Genomic DNA, 24128 nt, shown 5'->3' on the forward strand with positions numbered 1-24128 from the left:
GATGGGGAGGGAGGCAGCAAATCACACTGCCACGTGTGTACCTATGCAACAATCTTGCATGTTCTTCACATGTACCCCAAAACCTAAAATGCAATAAAATAAATAAATGGGGAAAAAAAATAAACGCAGTAAAAAGACTATTAGGATACTTTTACAGTGGTCAATGCAAAAAAGTATGATAATTTGGATTAGGGTAGTGGCTGTAGGGATGGAGTATATAAGACGAATTTGAGAAATTTTGAAAGTAGAGTTGATGGAATTAGGTAGTAATGAATCTATAAGCAAAATATTACTAAGTAGCATGTGTGATTAGATCAAAGTTGATACTGAGTCTTCTGTCTTTGATCTGTGCCATGCACTGCTTTTTTGTTTGTTTGTTTCCAAGGTGGAGTCTTGTTATGTTGTCCAGGGTGGCTCACTACAACCTCCCACTCCCAGGTTTAAGCAGTTCTTCTGCCTCAGCCTCCAGAGGAGCTGGGATTACAGGCATGTGCCACCACGCCCAGCTAAATTTTTTTTTTTTTTTTGAGACAGAGATGCCCAGCTAATTTATTTTTATATTTTTATTAGAGATGGAATTTCATCATGTTGTCCAAGCTGGTCTTGAACACTTGACCTTGTGATCCACCCACCTTGGCCTCACAAAGCACTGGGATTACAGACATGAGCCACTGCACCGGGCTGCCATGCATTGTTTTATACAAACAATTGTGGATGTCATATATCCCATGAATTAGTGGAATGTTATGGGAAATTTGCTTTGGAGACAATTTCTTTGATTAAATAAAAATAAGGGAACTTATTTGGCTGACAAGTTGTCAGGAAATTCTGATTAGCCAGCACTGGCAGTCAGAATTAGCAAGTTTAAGATAAATATTTTATTGTAAAAATATAGAAGTATAATTTTTAATCAAAATATTTGTTAAAATAAAGATTTTAAGGTTAAACTGACTTCCATGAGTGGATGTGGGAAAGCAAGGTCTTAAGGATTAAATTTGGTTTTGGTTTGGGCTCCTGCGTAAATGGAACAAATTATGAGGTTATGTAAGACTTAGACAGTAAATGGCTTGGGAGAGAGAATCGAAAGTTCTGTTTTGGATATACTGAGTTTGAGATGCCTGTTGGACACTTTAACCTGTGGAAGTCCTAAGTAAGTACTTAAAAATATAACAAAAGTCCAGAGATGAGATATTGGCAAAAATAGGAAAATTGGTTTTAGATATGTGGTGATTGAGATACCTATTCTACATCCAAATACCAATTTCTAGTAGAAAGTTGAACATATGTGTTTGAAGCTTGAGAACTTTGATTTAAAAAGATAAATTTGAAAGTCATATATATGGCAATTAAAAAAGCAGACATGATCGCCCATCATCTGAAAATGTAGTGAAAAATATAAAAAAAAGCACTCCCAGCATAAAATCCTGAGGAATGCCAGGAGAAGAAAGAGGAAGACAATACTTTGTGAGAAATGTGGCAGGAAAACTGAAGAGTATTTCTAGGAACAAAGATTTGTCTACAATATCAAATGCTTCTGATGGGACAAGTGTGATATGTCTGAGGAATATCCATTGGATTCAATATAAGGAGCTCCTTGGTGAGAGGTGCTTTAGTGAATTACTTGGGGTAGAAACCAAAATTTGTTGAGATGAGTACTGAGTGTAGATTACAAATGGGGATAGCTGGGGGCAGGGAGGTTGGGGAGGGATAACACTGGGAGAAATTCCTGATGTAGGTGAAGGGGGGATGGAGACAGCAACCCACCATGGCGTGTGTGTACCTGTGCAACAATCCTGCGAGATCTGCACATGTACCCCAGAACTTAAAATACAGTAAAGAAAAATAAAACAAATGGGGATAGCAATTATAAATGGTTCTTATATGAAGTTTTAATGTAACCTGGAGGGAGGGGAGAAATAAGGTAGTAGTTTAAGAGGGGTAGGGAGTTATGTTTGTTAGGAGAAATTGAGCTTACTTAAATGCTGATGGAAAGGACTTTGTAGCTAGAACTTGAAGATAAAAAAGAAGAAAAGGAACAATCAACTTAAATTTTCTTCTAAGCAAAGGAAGGTGATGTGATACAAAGCATGCATGAGATTTTAGCCTTAGTCAGAAGAAAAGGTACCTCTTATTGTAATAGGAAGGTGGAAGAGAAGAATGAGTGTGAATGCAAAAAAAAAAGTTGCAAAAATAGTGATCAGAAAATAACACAGTTTCTATTTTATGTGAAATAGAAGGCATATTAACCTACTGAGAGGGAATGGTGATATAGCAGGGTCAATAATGAGAGAAAGAGAAAGGGAAAGGGCTTAGCACAATTTTGTCTTTGTTCTCACTCATTTCTACTTTTCCTACTCTTGAATTGTCTTCTCAAACTTATGGGTGGCAAGCAATATTTCCAGTAATAATTGTATTTTAAGCTTCAAATTGCATGGCCTTGGCAGCTTTTTTCTTTCTTTCTGATTAAGCTATGAGATGTTGAGTCATGAGCTGCTAGGCGGGGGCTGCTAGTCAGGAGCTACTAGCTGTTAAGTCCTGAGATGCCATTTTAAAACCTTTTCTGAAGTTTTTTCTTCTTAAATTGTGAAACTTTCCTTTTCTCTTTTCTTTTTCTTTTTTGAGATGGAGTCTTGCTTTGTTGCCCAGGCTGGAGTGCTGTCATGTGATCTCAGCTCATTACAACCTCCGCCTCCCAGGTTGAAGCAATTCTCCTGCCTCAGCCTCCCGAATAGCTGGGGATACAGGCGTGTGCCACCATGCCCAGCTAATTTGTTTGTACTTTTAGTAGAGCTGGGGTTTCACTTTGTTGGGCAGGCTGGTCTTGAACTCCTGACCTCAAGTGATCCACCTGCCTTGGCCTCCCAAAGTGCTAGGACTACAGGCTTGAGCCACCCAGCCCAGCCTGAACATATTCTTAACAGGTCATTTTCAGATACTAGATCCATAGCAGGCTTGTGGGAGGATATTAAATGCATTCACAGTTCTGTAACCTTTACCAGATAATATGTTATCAACTCCAACTTGTTTCTGCATTTCTCTTTTCTCTGGTCCCCCTGTAAGAGAGACAGAATCTCAATGATTAATCAGTTGCTTTGTCTAACCCTAGGAGGCATTTCTGGTGTTCTCAAATATTGTGTAGCTCTTTTCTATAGTGTCTAATTTAGTGCCATGGAGTAATGATATTTCAGTTGTTCTAAAATTTCGCTTTCATTGTAGCTTCAGCGAGTCATTAAGTGGACCAATCAAGTATTGGATAACTCAGGCTCCTTAGCACAGTGCAGTCATGCATTAATCTTTACCTCACTCTATTATTTTCAACAATCCCTAATACAAGATTATCTCTAGAAGTTGTTGCTAAATTCCATTTCCCATTAACTTATTTTCTTCTGCATGTGATATATCTGCTCTTTCTCTCCATTTAGCCCTTTCTTGTTTGTTCTTTGCCTCTTATATCTAAGTTTGGATAGCTTTTGCATATGAAGAAGTCCATCTGATTTTTGTGCTACCGCAACAATTTGAATGATTTTTCTATCCTGATGTGTCTTTCCTCTCTTCTCTGTATTCCATGGTTGTCTGTGTCATATGTAAGCTTATGCTAATTAATTAAGGTCAATAATCCCTTAAGAAATCCCCCTGAACATTTTTCTCAAATATATTGCACTAATCAGGACACTGTGGTTAAAGAAACAATAACCCAATTCAAGGTAGTTTAAGTCCAAAAAAATTTAATTGGCTCGAATTATTAGGTAGCCTAAGGGTAAATACCAGTTAGTAATGTGTCTGGGGCACTAATTCTCTCTGCATATCAACATAATTTTAGGAGAGGCCATTTCCGTGTGGCAAGAAATACAGCCACAGCCAGCCGTAAACCTACAACTTTGTAGTTTGTAATTCGTAGAGTTTCTCTCACTCCCAAAGTGAACATAGAAAATTTATGGTAAAGCTCTGATTACTCATTCTTGAATCAGGCCTGTGTCTTGGCTAGGGAGTAAGATGTCATGATTGGCAGAGCCAGGGTCACATGTTTCCATACATTTAGGGAAAGGTCAGGTGCTATGAGTAAACAGTCCCACTAGAACCATTTATAGTGTGGAAGATATGGCTACTCCATGGAAAGAATGCTGGCAGATAAAATTAACTTATCTGTGATAATTATGCTATTTAAGAAGAAATTTTTTAACTAACAAAATGGCAGTTACTCTGATAGTTCCTTGAGATGGAAATCTGAGGATCTTTTCAAAATTTTATTGAACAACTTATATAGTGTTTACTATGTACACAACACTAATTTTAGTATTTTATAAAATTTAATTCATTAATCCTTAAGCCTATGAAGTAGGTACTATAATTATGCATATTTTACAGATGAAAAACTGAAGCACAAAGAATTTGAGCACCATGACCATCACAAAATCAGTTCATAGAAAATCCTAAAATCTGAACCCAGGCTGTCTGGCTCAGTGCTTAACCCTTTCATGCTACATATTATGCTTACTCTTTGATAGCTCCCCCTGCCTTATCCAATTTGGTCGTGAACTGCTATTGAGTATAGCTACATCATTAATAAGATGGCTCTACCCCATCTTCTTTATCTCTCCATCCACTGTTGTCATTCTATTCTTTAATCCCTGGCTCCTATCTCATGGGTTCTTTTTGCTGTGTGTGTGTGCGCACACACACACATGCACGTCTGTGTGTGTGTCATAAGAAATGTTACAGCATTTTAACTAATCTTTTTTCTTTGAGTTTAGTCCTCTGCAATGTTTTCCAACTTCCTCTAGGGCAAGTTTTCTAAAATATAAGTCTAATCATGTTGATTCCTGGTTAAAATCATGTGTTTCCTAAAGTTTTAAAGTTTAAAACTAAATTTTAAACCAGTTCTACAAAGCCCTACATGACCTAGCTTTTTCTGATTTTTCAAATACTCTTTCCAGTCCCTCACTTTTGCCAGATTTTTCATCCACGTCTTTCCCACTTATGTCTCATGTTTTACCCCATTAGCTCTGCGATCTTTGGAGAATGCTAGGATCTGAATGTTTGTTTCCTCCCAAAATACATGTGTTCCAACCTAATCACCATGTGATGATGTTAGGAGGTGGGACCACTGAGATGTGATTGGGTCATGAGGGCAGATCTCCAATTGATTGGATTAGTGCCCTTACAAAACAGACCCCAGAGAAGTGCTTTGCCTTTTCCACCATGTGAAGACACAGGTTTATAGAGAATATGTCTATAAACCAGGAGGTTCCTGGATACAAATTTTGGCTATGCCCTTGGAGGGATAAAATATCTTAATAATTATTTTTTACTTTGAAACTAAGAGAAATTCAATGCATGCATTTATTTTTTACACTAATTACTTAAGTGCTCTTTTATCAGTCTATGTCTAATCTCACCAATTATAAAAGCTTTGAAAAAATAAAGCTGTTTTCAAAGCATCTACAAACCCTTAATTCTGAGGTTAGAATTCAATTTAAAATTCAGAATTCACGAGGTTGAATGACTTATTCAAATAAATTAATTTTCAAGATTATTTTCAATATCATCTTCAGTTAAACTGTGTTCATTCCTTCTGGTAACATCTACAGTGATCCCTTTCTTTTAGAAAACTACAAATACTAATTAAAGGGGTGAAGTTTGTTTCTTGTCCTTTTCAGAGTTACTGTTTTCCAAATAACTGTTGGAGAAGCAACATGAACTCAATGGCTAGTTATTTCTACTGAGGAAAAGCAAATGAATTCTGTATATAGCTAGTGCAAGCATATTTTGAATCTCCATTCAGTTTCATTTATTTATGCTTTTTCTTCAAAGGATCTTGCTTCACTTGTGGAGTTTTTACAAGATAGAGGACTAAGAAGGGGCCACCAAGCAAACTTCAGAAATGGGATTGCTTGCTTTCGGGGAATGCAAGACAAATTGATCCCTAATACTGTAATGCAAGATTTTATTGAACAGAATTAGAGAGTATGGGGAAAGAAGAAAAGGTAGAAATGATTTATTTCTTCTTGCCTCTTCTTGCTCCCTGTACTTAGATGTTTACCCTTGGTAGCATAGACTTTGGAACCAGGTTGATTAGAGTATACCTCCTAACTCAGCTATTTCTTAGCTGTGACTTTGGGAAAAGTCCTTTAACCTCTTTAAGTGTCAGTTTCCTCACAGTCAAGTGGGGATAATGAAAGTTCTTATTGTGTAGGGTTAAAACAAAGATCAAGCGACATAATGCTAAGTGATGGCTATAAAGAAATCAATAAATCTTAGCATCTATTATTAAATATTGCTGCTGATATTCCATCATTAGATGAAGAAAATACTATTTTTTACTACACAGCAAATTTAACCCAAAATTAGTTTTGAAACATTTCTGTTCTCTTTTAAAATGTTCTTACTTGGCAGTTCCCTACTTTACTTCCCTCTTTTGCCCACTTTCCTGACACAGATTTTTAAATCTTTCCCATTGCCTGAGTGACTCAGCTCTCTCCAAACTTGCCTTCCCAGTTAGCAAAGCAAAGACCCCATAGTTTACCTAATCTGACCTTCTTAGAAAGTATCCCAGCAAACATTGAATAATACTTCAGGTGTGACCCTTGCGGGGTCTTGCCCTTTCATCTTGTGTTGTTTATCTGGACATTCCATTCCTATACTTACCCCACTCCCCACCATGCTCCTGTTCCTTCATGCAATAAGCAGGCCCCTTGTTCAAAATGGTTTTCTGCTACTAAGAAAAATAGTATTTTTCCAGTGGTACAAATATTACTATTCTCAACAGACAGAGGATTCAGATATATCACATCTATTCTAAGTAATTTCATTATTTGATGGTACCTTTGAAATGACAGTACCCTGATCCCACTTGCAGGATGTGTAATGGGGTGTGACTTGTGTGTTTGGTCCCTGCTTCTGCTCAAACCCCTGACAGAAGGGGGAATATGAAGATAGGCAGGTGCATGAGGTGGAGTTATTTCTTTGGGCTTGGGCCCCATGGTAGTGTCTAGGGGTGGGTGCCTGCAGCTCCAGTGTTACTATCTTCTTTCAGCCTTGTTGTCCACAGATGGCTTAAGTGTTAACCAGCTCAGTGGACTCTCTGCCTTTTTGCAAGGGCAGAGGGCCAGTGTGACAGATTTCTGTATCCCAAGCTCTTGCCTAGCATCCCAGAAGAATCAGGTCACACATAGGCTTGAAGGTTAAATGTGGGGTTTTATTGAGTGGTGGAGGTCGCTCTCGGATGGATGGGGAGCTGGAAGGGGGATGGAGTGGCTGAGGGCTGGGGTTTGTATGCGTATAGAATAGTGGACTGTGGTGGGCTGAAAGGCAACTTTCTGGGCAAAACAAACAAATACCTGTTCTCTCTTAGGGCCATGGGTTTCCAGGCTTGAAGGTGGGGCCTTTGCTGGGAAACTACCTCTTCTACCTGGTATTTCCCTGTGTCCTGTTCATATCACCTGTTAGTCTATCACACACCAAGAGAGGGCTTTTTTGTTTTGGAGTAATGAGGGAAAAGGTTAGTTTATGGCTTCCTAAGGTGACATTTTGATGGTTTAGCTTTCTGTGCTCTGAAGCTTTACAGACATTGCTTGGGCGTAAGGTATACCTTTCTATATGGTACTTTTGAGGTTTAAGCATATGTGGCATATTGGAAAATACCTGAATCACATCTGGCTCAGATGCTTAAAGGCTCTGTGATATGGAGCAAATGTTTTAACGCATTTGAACCTCAATATTGTCACTTGTGAAATGGAGATAAAATATGTAACACATAAACTTATTTGGAGGATTAAATACAATATAAAATTGAAGTATCTGGTACATAATGCACATAAGTGTTTACATAGTTATTTGTGTGTGTAACTGTTTAAAATTTTTGGTTATAGGAAGTGTGCAGAAACATGGCCCAACATGATGTGCAATAAATATGTGACTATATGTGCTTCTGGAAGTTTTCTCCAAACCCACATTATCAAAGATTAATTATTTGACTCCCAAAATGTTTATCAAGTTATGTTCTGAAAATAGTACTTTTTTTCCTAAATGGAACCCTGAAGTTAGCTATTTATGCCTAAATCCTTCATTAGAAGTCTTCTTTATGCCAGTACTTACTTTAAAGCACCATAACTTGCATATAGCAGTCACATGATAGAAAGAAGAGCATCTATACAATAGAATATTACACAACCATTAAAATTAATGTAAAAGAATGATTATTGATGTGAATAGATACTCATATTATTAAGGGAAAAAGCAGATTGCAGAGTCAAAGATTATGTAATTACATCATCATTACTCCACTTCAAAAACTGTCTCTATAGATACATAAAGGTTAATATATAATTGTCCCTTGATATCCATGGGAGATTGGTTTCAGGACCCCCACCAAGATACTAAAATCTGTAGATCACAAGTCTTTTTTATAACATGGCATAAAAACTTAGTTTATAAGTTCCATATATAACCTATATAACCATCTGTATATAACCTATATACATTCTTGATTGATACATACTTTAAATAATTTCTAGATTACTTATATCTATCACAATGTAAATGCTAAGTAAATAGTGGTTATACTCCATTGGTTTTATTTATATTATTTTTAATTGTTATACTGTTTATTGTAGTTTAAAAAAATATTTTTGATCTGTGGTTGGCTCAATCCACAGATGCAGAGCCCATGAATACAGAGGGCTGGCTGACTGTATTAAAAAGTTGGGTAGTAGCTGGGTGCAGTGGCTCATGCCTGTAATGCCAGCACTTTGGGAGGCCGAGGTGGGCGGATCACGAGGTCAGGAGTTTGATAACAGCCTGACCAACATGGTGAAACCCCGTCTCTACTAAAAATACAAAAATACAAAAATTAGCTGGGCATGGTGGTGTGTTCCTGTAATCCCAGCTACTCCAGGAGCTGAGGCAGGAGAATCACTTGAAACCAGGAGATGGAAGTTGCAATGAGCCAAGATCACACCAGGGCACTCCAGCCTGGGCGACAAAGTGAGACTCCATCTCNATTTCTGGATATATAATGTTACATATGAGTCTTACGGTCTTTTTATATATTCTGTATCTTTAGAATTTCTCACAATTAACTTGAAAAGTATTTGCTATAAATAAAAATATTCTTTATAAAATAAAAAAGAGAGGAATCTATAGGAGTTTATCTTAAAATGCGGCAAAGGGTCAGATAGAAAGAAACATGATTAGGCACAAATAAAGAGAGGGAAAAGGTAAGCTAATAGCTAAGATCTACACATCTTTATGCAACCAAATGAAAGAAAGTAACAGAGAGAGAAAACAGAAAAGCTCACTGTAAGAATAAATTCTTAATTTACACACAGTGAGGATTAATGAAGTACCAGGTCTTAAATATTTCAGTTCATCTTCTAGGGTTAGGATAAGAGCAAGAAACAATTTTCCAGAGTTAGGGAAGCAGTAGGTACCAGGATCCAGAATGAGGTAGTATTGATCACCATGGACTCAACTGAAGTATTATTTTTTCGTGCGCTAAACTATACATGACCAAGTCTATCTGTAGGCCTCATGATTTTAGACAAGTGAAGTTACCTCTTTCAGCTTGTTTTCTCATTCTGTAATTGCCCTCAAATACAGAAACTGTCTTATTTGTCTCTAAGTCTTCTGTGGACAGGCTACCCAGTACAGAATAGTTACATTATAAATATGTTTTGCATACATGAACTACAAAATAAAGACATTAAAATAAATGTTTTCTAAATTAGTTTTCAGTTTCAAATTTGTGTTATTCAATGAAATATTTGTTGAGAACTTACTATGTGGAATACACTGAGTTGTGCACAATAAAAGTACAAGTATGACCATTATTTACATAGAACTTAAAATTTTCTGAGAGAGACAAAATATCTTCATGGTTTTCTAGCATTTACTGATAGGCATCAAATTGTCTTTGGTAAAATCATATCTAGAAAGAGCATCTTAGAAATTGCTCCAGCCAAATGAGTCTCTTTGGATGAACATAGCGTCTGCCCTTTTTCCTGTCTCCTACTCTACTTGGAGAATCTTGGCTGGATCACTTAGAGAAAACTTGTAATAACTCAAATTTTCTTACCTTGGAGTGTAAAACAAAACCTAAGTTATTTACTAAGCAAAAGTTACGTCAGTCCTAAACTACTTATCTCCAAGTCTAATAGCCCAAATTGCCGCTCTTAGAAAAGAAACAGAAAGGAAAGAAATGAAAAGAGTTTTTATAGTAACCATGTGTGTCACTAAAAAATTTTACTTTATATTTTTGTAATGTCCCTACATTCTTCAGGTAGAAGAGGAAAGCGGCTATGTCTATCCTCTCTGTTGTCCAGATCAGGGCACTTCTCTACCTTGCAATTATATAATGCCTACGGTACCTTGTTATTTTCTCTTTGGAAGTGTTTCTCAACTTTTAAAAATGAATGCTGTCTTTTGCCAAATATTTTTAAAAACACATATTCTATCCATTATATAGTAAAACAAGTGTATTTTAAATCCTTCAAGTATATTTCTCCCATATCTCCTCTCCCCCAAATTATTGGTAATGAGGGATAAGAATGGGCAAGAAAAGAACAATAGATGATCCCATGATCAAATCATTATCAAACTAGTCAGTAAGTTAGTAACAAAACCATTGTATGAGACATATAGTAAGTGTTCTAGGAGTTTAAAGGAGAAACTTTACTTTGATTGGCCGTGAAAGGATTCAGAAAGAAGAAGGGATATGAGTTGAGCTTTGAAAGATGGATAGACTACCAACAAGTAGAAGACAGGGCCATTAATGAAAATGCAGATGGAATGAAGCCCAAAATTTATGTGGAGATCAACAAGCAGGCCAATTACTTGAGTAAAAATTTTACCTAAGAACGCAGTGGGAGATAAGGTTCACCGGGAAGTAGGAGTCATAACCTAGAGAAGTTGTGTTCGATCTCGTTATTTGTTTTGGCCCTAAATTCCTGAGTGATATGATAGACATCCATCAATAACATAAACCTACAATAGTAATTCTGACTTGGGAGCATGTGTGGGCGGTGAAGAGGTGTCTAGGATCTTAGGAAACAAAAGATAAACTATTGTGAACAAGCTATGTTCTTTGTAAAATAAAAAAGACATCTCCTCATAATAAAGCATGCTCTCCCCTCCACACACAATATTATTGTTCTAGTCTAGAGTACCTTGAATACTTGTTTTAAGGGTTTGTATGCGATCCTTGAAACTGGAATTCAGAGGCTATTCATTCATTAACTTACTGAACAAATGTTTATGGAGAAACTGCTATGACAGACAGATAGGGATATAAAGGTAAAAGATTGTTCTCTGATCTCAAAGACTTTATGGTATAGTGAGAGACATAAGAATTAATTTATTACCTTAACAAGTAAGTATTTTAGGATTAATCATATAAAACTTCCAATACCTGATAGTTCTGATCTACATAAACAACCATTTCATATAGGTCAACCTAATATATTAACATAATGTGAAGGAAGGACATAACAACATATGAAGGAAAAGTAGAGGGAACAATTAGAGCTTATCATAAGGAAACTTAATCTATTTCAAAGTGTCAGAGAAGGTTTCCTTGAAAAAAATGATGATGAAACTGAGATCTGAATGACAAGTGGCCCTTAACTACTTGAAGTGCAGAAGGGGATGAGTGTTTAGACAAAGTGAAGAACACAGCATGGTAGCACTTACGGAATGCCCTAGCTTTTTCCATTTTCTTTTAGAAAAATCTAATAAATCAAAAGTCTTCTTGTTAGAGTTAAAAATAAATAAATAAAAAGAAATAAAAAAGCTAAGTTAATAAATTGATAGACTTAAACACCCTGAGACTAAAGATCAAACAGCAAAGGATAGTTAGCAATGGCTAACTAGATGGCTTAGCTACGGCAGAATCAACATTGAGAACAGTGAGGACTGTATGAGTCAGAGTTTTCTAGAGGGAAAAAAAATAATGGGATAGATGTATATATAAAGGGGTATTTGTTAAGGAGTATTGACTCATACAATAACAAAATAAAGTTCCACAATAGATGGTCTGCAAGCTGACTGGCAAGGAAGCCAGTCTGAGTCCCCAAACCTCAAAAGTAGGGAAGCCAACAGTGCAGTCTACGGTTGGTCCCAGAGCCCCTGGCAAACCGTTGATGTAAGTCTAAGAGTCCAAAAGCTGAAGAACTTTTGGAGCCCAATGTTTGAGGGAAAGAAGCATCCAGCATGAGAGAAAGATGAAGGCTGGCAGACTTAGCCAATCTAGTTCTTCCACCCTTCCACGTTTCTCTGCCTCATTATATCCTAGCCATCTTGGCAGCTGATTAGATGGTACCCACCCGGATTGAGGATAGGTCTACCTCTCCCAGTCCACCAACTCAAATGTTAATCTCCCTTGACAACACCCTCACAGACACATCCAGGAACAATACTTTTCATCCTTCAATCCAATCAAGTTGACACTCAGTGTTATACATCACAAGGACCTTGATGTGCAAAGCAAGATATATTTTCTGCATGCATTTATAAGTAGCAAGTATTGTTGAAATCATCTGATCTCAGGAATTAGGTCATTCCAATGGCTCTGAAAGTGGGAGTTTCTTTCTTTTTAGTGACAAGTCTATAAAACAAATCTGATTAAACTTCAGCTCATCCCACATACAGTGTGATGTTCACACGAGAAGAATTAGAAGCTCATTGGTTTATTGCTTTCATTTTGTTTTAGCTTATATTAGATTCATTTGTCATCTTGACAGGTTGTTTTGTATTGAATATCCAGAATATCCACCACTAAAGAAAGGAAGCAACATTTAATTGTCAAACATTCTCTTGCAAATATTTGCTTGGGAAAGCATGCAGGAGCTTCAACTGTTTAGAAAGTAATTTTTATTTTGGTATGACTCGTGTTTTCTCTTTCATTTCTTTCAAAGGCTGTTGAATTAATTTTTCTCTTGTAGAGAGTCCCACTTCACTAGTACAAAAAAGAATTTAGCATTATATAGGACCAACTTAGGTGATGTTGAAAATATTCAGAAGCTGACATACCAAAAAACCTTTCTACAAAGCAGTCTGCATTACAGTATAATTCTGTAATGGAGTTATGTAAGGTTCTAGTGTCAATGGTTATTCACCCAAATAGATGGGTCAAAAGACAAATTCTTTTTTTTTTTTTTTAACTTTTATTTTAGTTTCAAGAGTACATGTACAGGTTTGTTATGTAGGTAAATTGTATTTTATGGGAGTTTGGTGTACAGGTTATTTTGTCACCTAGGTAATAAGCATAGTACCCAGTTGATCCATTTCCTCCCATCCTCCATCCTCAAGCATGACCCAGTATCTGTTATTCCCTTCTTAATGTCCATGTGTACTTGATGTTTAGCTTCCATTTATAAATGAGAATAATTGGTATTTGGTTTTCTGTTCCTCCATTAGTTTGCTTAGGATAATGGCCTACGGCTTCACCCATGTTGCTGCAAAGGACATGATCTTATTCTTTTTTATGGCTGCATAGTAATTCCTGTTGTATATACACAACATTTTCTTTATACAATCTACCACTGATGGGCATTTATGTTGATTCTATGTCTTTGCTATTGTGAATGGTGCTGCAATAAATATATGCATGTGTGTGACTTTAATGTAGAATAACTTACATTTCTTTGTGTGTATACCAAATGGAGGGATTGCTGAGTCAAATGGTAATTTTGTTTTAAGTTCTTCAAGAAATTGCCATGCTGCTTTCCACAATGGCTGAACTAATTTACATTCCCATCAGCAGTGTGTAAGTGTTCCGATTAGCAGTGTATAAGCATTCTGCAACCTTGCCAACATCTGCTATTTTTTGACTTTTTAATAGTAGCTATTCCAACTGATATGAGATGGTATTTCATTGTGGTTTTGATTTGCATTTCTCTGATGATTAATGATGATGCATACTTTTTTGTATGCTTGTTGGCCATGTGTATGTCGTCTTTTGAGAAGTATCTATTAATTTCTTTTGCACATTTTTAAATGGGCTTTTTTTTTTTAATTCCTTATAGATTCTGGATATTAGGCCTTTGTCAGATGCATAGTTTGCAAATATTTTCTCCCATTAGGTAGGTTTTTGTTTAACCTGTTAATGATTTCTTTTGCTGTGCAAAAGCTCTTTAGTTTAATTAGGTCCCAGTTGTCAATATTTGCTTTTATTAAAATTGCTCTTGGAGCCTTCATCATGACATCTTTGTCATGGCCTAAATCCAGAATGATACTTCCTAGGTTTTCTTCTAGGGCATTTATAGTTTTAGGTCTTACATTTAAGTCACTGTTCCATCATTAGTTCGTTTTTGTATATGATGTAAGAAAGGGGTTTAATTTCAATCTTTTGAATGTGGCCAGTTATCCCAGCACCGTTTATTAAATAGGAAATTCTTTCCCCATTGCTAGTTTTTGTCAACTTTGTTGAAGATCAGATGGGTGTAGGAGTGCAGATCTATTTCTGGGTTGTCTATCCTGTTCCATTGGTCTATGTATCTGTTTTTGTACCAATACCATGCTGTTTTGGTTAATGTAGCCTTGTAGTATAGTTTGAAGTTAGGTAATGTGATGCCTCCAGACTTACTGTTTTTTGCTTTGTCTGTCCAGGCTGTGTTCTGGTTCTATATTAATTTTATACTTTTCAGTATTTCTGTGAAAAATGCCATTGGTGATTTCATAGAAACAGCATTGAATCTGTTGATTGCTTTGGGCAGTATAGACATTTTAGCAAACTTGATTCTTCCTATCCATGAGCATGTAATGTTTTTCCATTTGTGTCGTCTCTGATTTCTTTCAGCTGTGTTTTATAATTCTCATTCTAGAGATCTTTCACTTCCCTTGTTAGCTGTACTTCTAGGTATTTTATTTTATGTGGTTAAGGTGAATAAAATTGCAATCTTGATTTGGCTTTCAGCTTGAATGTTCTTAATGTATAAAAGTGGTACTGATTTTTTTTTTCCCATTTATTTATTTTATTGTATTTTAGGTTTTGGGGTACATGTGAAGAACATGCAAAATTGTTGCATAGGAACACACATGGCAGTGTGATTTGCTGCCTTCCTCCCCATCACCTACATCTGGCATTTCTCCCCCTGCTATCCCCCCCAGCTCCCCACCCCCCACCGTCCCTACCCTATTTCCCCCCAACTGACCCCAGTGTGTAGTGCTCCCCTCCCTGTGTCCATGTGCTCTCATCGTTCAACACCCGCCTATGAGTGAGAACATGCGGTGTTTGATCTTCTGCTCCTCTGTCAGTTTGCTGAGAATGATGGTTTCCAGGTTCATCCATGTCCCTACAAAGGACCCAAACTCATCGTTTTTGATGGCTGCATAATATTCCATGGTGTATATGTGCCACATTTTCCCTATCCAGTCTATCGTCAATGGGCATTTGGGTTGGTTCCAGGTCTTTGCTATTGTAAACAGTGCTGCAATGAACATTCGTGTACACGTATCCTTATAGTAGAACGATTTGTAATCCTTTGGATATATACCCAGTAATGGGATTGCTGGGTCAAATGGAATTTCTATTTCTATGTCCTTGAGGAATCGCCACACTGTCTTCCACAATAAGTGGTACTGATTTTTATATATTGATTTGTATCCTGGAACTTTACTGAAGTTTTTCTTTTTTTTTTTTTCTTTTTTTTTTAAATCATATCTGTGAACTTTGGGGCAAAGACCATGATGTTTTCTAGGTATAAAATATATTTTCTACAAACAGAGATAGTTTGACTTTCTCCCTTCCTCTTTGGATGTCTTTTATTTCTTTCTCTTTCCTGATTGCCCTGGCTAGGACTTCCAGTACTCTGTTGAATAAGAGTCATGATAGCAGGCATTTGGTTTTGTTCTAGTTCACAAGATGAATGCTTTCACCTTTTGACCATTCATTATGACATTGGCTGTGGGTTTGTCCTAGGTGGCTCTCATTATTTTGAAAGACATTTCTTCAATGCCTACTTTGTTGAGGGTTTTCAAAATGAATGGATGTTGGATTTTACCAAAAGCCATTTCTGCATCTATTGAGATGATCGTGTTCTTTTTGTTTTCAGTTCTGTTTATGTGATAACTTACTGATTTGTTTGTGTTGAACCAACCTTGTATCACAGTGATAAAGCCTATTTATTCATGATGGGTTAGCTTTTTGCTGTGCTTCTGAATTACTTTGCCATCATTTTGTTGAGGATTTTTGCATCTATGTTTATAAAGAATATTTGCTTGAAATGTGTGTGAGAATTGTTTTATGGCCAATTGTGTGTGGTTGATTGTAGAGTTTTTGCTAGATGCAGATGAGAAGAATGTACATTCTTTTGTTTTTGGCTGGAAAATTCTGTAGAGCTCTGTTAGGTCCATTTGGTTCAATGTTAAGTTCAGGTCACAAATATCTTTGTTAGTTTTGTGCTTCAATGATCTATCTATTGTTATCAGTAGGGTGCTGAATTCTCCCACTGTTATTGTGTGGCTAAGTGTTTTCATAAGTCTCTCTAAGAAATTGCATTTTGAATTTGGGTGCTATTGTGTTAATAGCATATATATTTACAATAGTTAAATCTTCTTGTTGAATTGAACCTTTACCCTTATGTAATGCCCTTGTTTGTCTTTTCTAATCATTGTTGGTTTAAAGTTTGTTTTGTCTGAAGTTGGAGTATCAAACCCTGGTTTGGTGTTTGTTTCTTTTCCATTTGCTTGTTAAATATTTCTCCATCCCTTTACTTTGAACTTATAGGCGTCATTGCATTTGAGATGGGTCTCTTAAAGACAGCATACTTTTGATTCTTGTTTCTTTATATACCTTGCCACTCAGTGTCTTTTAAGTGTGATATTTACCCCATTTACATTCTAGGTTAATATTGATATTTGCAGATGTGTTCCTGTAATTGTAATGTTAACTTTTTATTATGTAGGTTTAATTATGTAGTTGCTTTATAATGTCAACAGCCTTTGTGCTTAAGTGTGGTTTTGTGGCAGCCAATAATAATTTTTCCTTTCCATATTCAGCACTTTCTTAAGGATTTCTTGTAAGGTAGAACTGGTGGTAACACATTCCCTTAGCATTTGCTTGTCTGAAAATGATCTTACTTCTTTTTCACTTGCGAAGCTTAGTTTGGCTAGATATGACATTTTTCATTAGAATTTCTTTTCCTTAAGAATACTGATTATATGCCCCAAATCTCTTTTGGCTTGTATGGTTTTTCTGAAAGGTCTGCTGTTAGACTGGTGAGTTCCCCTTTGCAGGTGACCTACTCCTTCTCCCTAGTTGTCTTTCACATTTTTTTCCTTGTTAACCTTTGAGAATGTGAGGATTATATGTATTGGAGATGGCCATCTTATATAGTATTTCACAGTGGCTATTTTCATTTTCTGAGTTTGAATGTTAGACTCTCTAGCAAGGTTGAAAAAAAATTGTGGCCAATATTCTCAAATATGTTTTCTATGTTGCTTGCTTTCTTTCCCTCTCTTTCAGGGAAGCCAGTGAGCTACAGATATGTAATCCTATATGTCTCAGAGGTTTCATTAATTTTTTTGTACTTTTTTCCTTAGTTTTGTTTGACTGAGTTATTTAAATTATATGTCTTCAAGCTCTGAGATTGCTTCCTCAACTTGGTCTATTCTGCTGATTAACACTTGTGATTGTAGTGTAACATTTTCATAGTGAATTTTTCAGCTCCAGAAGTTCAGTTTGGTTCTTTTTAAAATGCCTATGTCTTATTTCATCTTTTGTATCATTTTATTGGATTCCTTAGATTTCTTGGATTGGGTTTCAACCTTCTGAATCTTGATGATCTTCATTCCTATCCAGATTGTAAGTCCTATGTCTGTCATTTCAAACATTTCAGTTTGGTTAAGAACCTTTGCTAGGAAACTAGTGTAATCATTTGGAAGTAAAAAAGCACTCTGGCTTTTTGTGTTGCCAGTGTCCTTGCGCTTTTTTTCTCTCTCTCTCTCTCTCTCTCTTTGTGCGGGTTGATGGTCCTTTAGCATTCAAAGTTGTTGTCCTTTGGATGCTTTTATTCCCTTTTCTTTTGCTTTTAGCTTCTCCGGTATTCTTGAGGGTTTGTTTGTGGTAAAGGTTGAGTTCAGTTTGTTGTCTTCACTTCTGAAAGATTTCAGGGGACCAAGGCTTGGTTCATCATCCTTGGACTGCATGATATAACCTTTGGAGGGTATTTGGCCCTTGGCATTGTTTGCTGGTCTTTTGAGATTAGAAACCTGCTGCACTAGCATGGCTGAGATGTTCCCAGTCAGTCCCCTGGCAATAACACTCCAATGAAGGGTGACAGCTTGGTGCTTTGTCAGGGCAGTGGCAGCAGGATCCTTGCCTGTGTGTGCATGCCATCAGGAGCCACTGTGCAGCAGATTCTTGTGGAATGGCAGGGGTGGGACACAGTGGAGGCAGGGTACTGGTGTCTGTGTGTGCACTTGTGCTAGCAGTGCAGAACAGAGGGGTGACCACACATTGGTAGGGCCACGGTGCCAGCTTGCAAGGGCTGGGTGGTGGTTTCTGTGCATGCTTGTTTGTGCCAACAGGGAAAAGGAGATGAGGTCTGCCAGTGTGTGTGTACCGGCAAAGTTATGGTGGGTGTCCATGGCCAAATACATGCCAGCCAAGTGACAGGAGGAGCCTGTGGTTAGGGGAGGCTGTAAGTAGGTGGTTGTACCTTAGCAGGTTCCAGTCTTACAGAGCTCTCTGGTGGTCAGGCACAATCTGCCTGTGAAAGTGCTGTGATGAATACACCGGGGAAACACCTAGATTGAGCATCTGTGTCTACACTGCAAGCCCACATGGTAAGGCTGGTACCCCAGTCTAAGCCAGCAGATTATGGGAGCTCAGATCAAACTGTCCCCTTCCCACAAGTAAGACTGCCATGTTCTGTCCAGTCACAAAATGCCAAGGCCACTTAGAGGAGCGTGGTGAGATTCAGGAGATAGGTATCCAGGGCTACGCTTCACTGCAGCTGTTCCCACTCCAAACCCGCTGGGCTCCTCACAGGCTCGAGTCCTGTCCATGCGTCCTCTCCAAACGGCTCTCCGTTCTAGATCTGGTGCCCATGAAAGTCTTGGAGTGGGGAGTGTCCTGAAACTAGGATTTCAGAGGTCTATGGCAAAAGCATGCCACTCTTCACCTGTTTAATTTACCCCTCTCCAAGGAGCTGCTGGGGGCCGGGAATGAGTCCCGGTGCTCAGAAGGCCTGTACTGTATTCCCAGTTTCATTCCCATTCAGCCTAGGTTCTGCATTCTCTCTCCATCCACTCCCAGTGCCTTCTCTCTGAAGATGTTTTCAGAGTGTTCTGGTCTTCCTGATGGCCTGGTGTCTCATTGGGAGATGTTTGTTTGTCCAGGCTGCATCTAATTGGCCATCTTGGCTCTTCGCTCCCAAATCTGTAATTTTAAATAGGTGATATGAAATTTGGTGAATGAGTTAAAGTTACAGAGTGGGGAAAATGGCATGACTGTGACTTGTTTTAGCAGCTGTAAAGATAAAATGAAAACATACTATATTGCTTAATAACACTTGTGCTCAATAGCACTGTTCAGCTTTTTAGTATAAGTTAATGATACGGGTTGCAATCTTGTCTTTGATACTTTGCTAGTAGTAATTAAATTAATCTCTCTGAATATCTCTTTTCTGATCATAAAAAACCTCAGCAGATGACAATCATACCTACCTCAAAAGGATTATTGTAATTATTAAACACAATGATGCATTAAAAAGGCTCAATAAATTCTGGGACAAAACTTCTCTCTCATTTGCACAATGTGTCTTTGTGTTTACTCAAATGATCTAAATACATGAATGGTCTTCATCTGAAATTATGGTAAATAATAACCACCAATAAGCAAACACCTAATATGTCCCAGGTTCTGTGATAGTCGCTTGATACACGCTAATCCACGTAGAAGCCTGTTAGTTAGGTATTACTCTCTCCCTTTTTAAGATGAAGAAAATGAAGCTCAGAGAAGTTAGCTTGCTCAACATCACACAGCTAACCATATACATGGTTTCAAATCTAGATGTGATTGCCTCTAAGCCAATGTATCTTTTCTCTATACTTCTATTTCATTGAACAGTTTTAGCATTTAGGGAAAGAGCATTAAGAGGGCAATGGCTGGGGTATTCTTCTTCTGTAGATACATTGTTTGCCAGTTCAACAAAGGTTAAAGATTCTTTTTCTGATTTTGTTGCCTGAGTGAGCAAAATTTAATCTTCAATATTGTGTTCAAATAATTATTTCCATTCCAAATGTTTTGTACTTCAGCTTAGTATGTAGTTGGCCTTATGCCTAGAGTAGTGTGTAGATCCATTTTTGTATCGTTATTAAACAACAGGGAAGGTATCTCTGCCCCCAATTTTTCTGTTTACTCACAATTAACTGACACATTTTGGGTGTGTGTGTGTGTGTATGTGTTTGTGTGTGTGTGTATATATATATATATATATACACACACATACATACATATAATTGCATTTTAGGTTCTGTGGTACATGTAAAGAACATGCAGGATTGTTCCATAGGTACATACATGGCAATGTGGTTTGCTGCCTCCATCCCCATCACCTATATCTGGAATTTCTATGTTATCCCTCCCCAACTCCCTGCCCCACATTGTTCCTCCCCTGATCCCCCCCACAAAGACCTCAGTGTGTGATGCTCCCCTCTCTATGTCCATGTGTTCTCATTGTTCAACACCCACCTATGAGTGAGAACATGTGGTGCTTGATTCTCTGTTCCTGTGTCAGTTTGCTGAGAATGATGGTTTCCAGGTTCATCCATGTCCCTACAAAGGACATGAACTCATCAATTTTATGGCTGCATAGTATTCCATAGTGTATATGTACCACATTTTCCCTGTCCAGTCTATCATCGATGGGAATTTGGGTTGGTTCCAAGTCTTTGCTATTGTAAACAGTGCTGCAGTGAACATACATGTGCATATGTCCTTATAAAAGAATGATTTAAAATCCTTTGGATATATACCCAGTAATGGGATTGCTCTGTCAAATGGAATTTCTATTTCTAGGTCCTTGAGGAATCACCACACTATCTTCTACAATGGTTAAACTAATTTACAATCCCACCAACAGTGTAAAAGTGCTCCTCTTTCTACACATCCTCTCCAGCATCTGTCTCCAGATTTTTTAATGATCGCCATTCTAACTGGCATGAGATGGTATCTCAATATAGTTTTGATTTGCATTTCTCTAATGATCAGTGATGATGAGTATTTTTTTCATATGTTTCTTGGCCGCATATATGTCTTATTTGAAAAGTGTTCATATCCTTTGCCCGCTTTTGAATGAGAGTGTTTATTTCTTGTAAATCTGTTTTAGTTCTTTGTAGATTCTGAATGTAAGTCCTTTGTCAGATGGGTAGGTTGCAAAAATTTTTTCCCATTCTGTTGGTTGCCAGTTCACTCTAATGATTGTTTCTTTTGCTGTGCAGAAGCTCTGGGGTTTAATTTGATCCCATTTGTCTATTTTGGCTTTTGTTGCCAATGCTTTTGGTGTTTTAGTCATGGAGTCCTTGCCTATGCCTATGTCCTGAATGATTTTGTCTAGGTTTTCTTCTAGGGTTTTTATGGTGTTAGGTCTTATGTTTAAGTCTTTAATCCATCTGGAGTTAATTTCAATGTAAGGTGTCAGGAAGGGGTCCAATTTCTGCTTTTTGCACATGGCTAGCCAGTTTTCCCAATACCATTTGTTAAAGGGGAAATCCTTTCCCCATTCCTTGTTTTTGTCAAGTTTGTCAAAGATTAGATGGTTGTAGATGTGTGATGTTGCCTCCAAGGCCTCTGTTCTGTTTCATTGGTCTATATCTCTGTTTTGGTACCAGTACCATGCTGTTTTGATTACTATAGACTTGTAGTATAGTTTGAAATTAGGTAGCATGATGCCTTGAGCTTTGTTCTTTTTGCTTAAAAGCGACTTGGCTATGAGGGCTCTCTTTTGGTTCCACATGAAGTTTAAGGTGTTTTTTTCCAGTTCTGTGAAGAAGGTCATTGGTAGCTTGATCGGGATAGCATTGAATCTATAAATTACTTTGGGCAATATGACCATTTTCATGATATTGATTCTTCCTAACTGTGGGCATGGAATGTTTCTCCATCTGTTTGTGTCCTCTCTTATTTCGTTGAGTGGTGATTTGTAGTTTTCCTTGAAGAGGTCCTTTACATCCTTTCTTAGTTGTACTCCTAGGTATTTTATTCTCTTTGTAGCAATTATGAACAGCAATTCCTTCTTGATTTGGCTCTCTTTAAGTCTGTTATTGGTGTATAGGAATGCTTGTGATTTTTGCACATTGATTTTGTATCCTGAGACTATGCTGAAGTTGCTTATCAGTTTAAGGAGATTCCGGGCTGAAATGATAGGGTCTTCTAAATATAAAATTATGTTGTCAGCAAATAGAGACAATTTGACTTCTTCCTTTCTTAATTGAATACCCTTTATTTCTTTTTCTTGCCTGGTTGCTCTGGCTAGAACTTCCAATACTATATTGAATAGGAGTGATGAGAGAGGGCATCCTTGTCTAGTACCAGATTTCATAGGGAATGCTTCCAGTTTTTGCCCATTCAGTGTGATATTCGTAAAGAGCTTTTTTTTATTGTCATAAAGAGCTTTTATTATTTTGAGACACATTCTGTTGATATCTAGTTTATTGAGAGTTTTTAGCATAAAGGGCTGTTGAATTTTGTTGAAGGCCTTCTCTGCATCTATTGAGATAATCATGTGGTTTTTATCTTTGGTTCTCTAGTGAATTACGTTTATACACTTGCGTATGTTGAACCAGCCTTGTGTCCCTGGAATGAAGCCTACTTGATCGTGATGGATAAGCTTTTTGATGTTCTGTTGCAGTTGGTTTGCCAGTATTTTATTGAAGATTTTTGCATCTGTTTTCATTATGGATATTGACCTGAAGTTTTCTTGTTGAGTCTCTGCTGGGTTTTGGTATCAGGATAATGTTGGTCTCATAAAAAGATGTAGGGAGGATTCCCTCTATTTGGATTGTTTGGAATAGTTTGAGAAGGAGTGGTACCAGCTCCTCTTTGTATGTCTGGCAGAATTCGGCCGTGAATCCATCTGGACCTGGGGATTTTTGGTTGGTAAGCTATTAATTGCTGCCTCAACTTCAGCCCTTGTTATTGGTCTATTCAGGGTTTCAACTTCTTCCTGGTTTAGGCTTGGGAGGGTGTAAGTGTCCAGGAATTTATCCATTTCTTCCATGTTTACTGGTTTATGTGCATGGAGATGCTTGTAGTAATCTCTGATGATGGTTTGTATTTCTGTGGAGTCTGTGGTGATATCCCCTTTATCGTTTTTTATTACATCTATTTGATTATTCTTTCTTTTCTTTTTTATTAATCTGGCTAGTGTTCTATTTTGTTGATCTTTTTAAAAAAACAGCTTCTGGATTTATTGATTTTTTGGAAGGGTTTTTTTTTTGTGTGTCTCTATCTCCTTCAGTTCTGCTCTGATCTTAGTTATTTCTTGTCTTCTGCTAGGTTTTGAGGTTTTTTTGGTCTTGCTCTTCTAGCCCTTTCAATTTTGACAATAGGGTGTTGATTTTAGATCTTTCCTTGCTTCTCATGTGGGCATTTATTGCTATAAATTTTCCTCTAGGCACTGCTTTAAATGTGTCCCAGAGATTCTCATACGTTGCACCTTCGTTCTCATTGGTTTCAAAGAACATCTTTATTTCTGCCTTCATTTCATTATTTATCCAGTCAACATTCAAGAGCGAGTAGTTGTTCTGTTTCCATGAAGCTGTGTAGCTCTGAGTTAGTTTCTGAATTCTGAGTTCTAATTTGATTGCACTGTGGTCTGAGAGACTGTTTATTATGATTTCCATTCTTTTGCATTTTCTGAGGAGTGATTTATTTCCAATTATGTGGTCAATTTTAGAGTAGGTGTGATGTGGTGCTGAGAAGAATGTATATTCTGTAGATTTGGGGTGGAGAGTTCTGTAAATGTCTATTAGGTTTGCTTGTTCCAGGTTGGAGTTCAGGTCCTCGATATCCTTGTTAATTTTCTGTCTGGTTGATATGTCTAATATTGACAATGGGGTGTTAAAGTCTCCCACTATTATTGTGTGGGAGTCTAAGTCTCTTTGTAAGTCATTAAGAACTTGCCTTATGT

The sequence above is a fragment of the Cebus imitator genome, unplaced genomic scaffold (assembly GCF_001604975.1).
Source record: "Cebus imitator isolate Cc_AM_T3 unplaced genomic scaffold, Cebus_imitator-1.0 Scaffold232, whole genome shotgun sequence".
In the NCBI taxonomy this organism is placed as follows: domain Eukaryota; kingdom Metazoa; phylum Chordata; class Mammalia; order Primates; family Cebidae; genus Cebus; species Cebus imitator.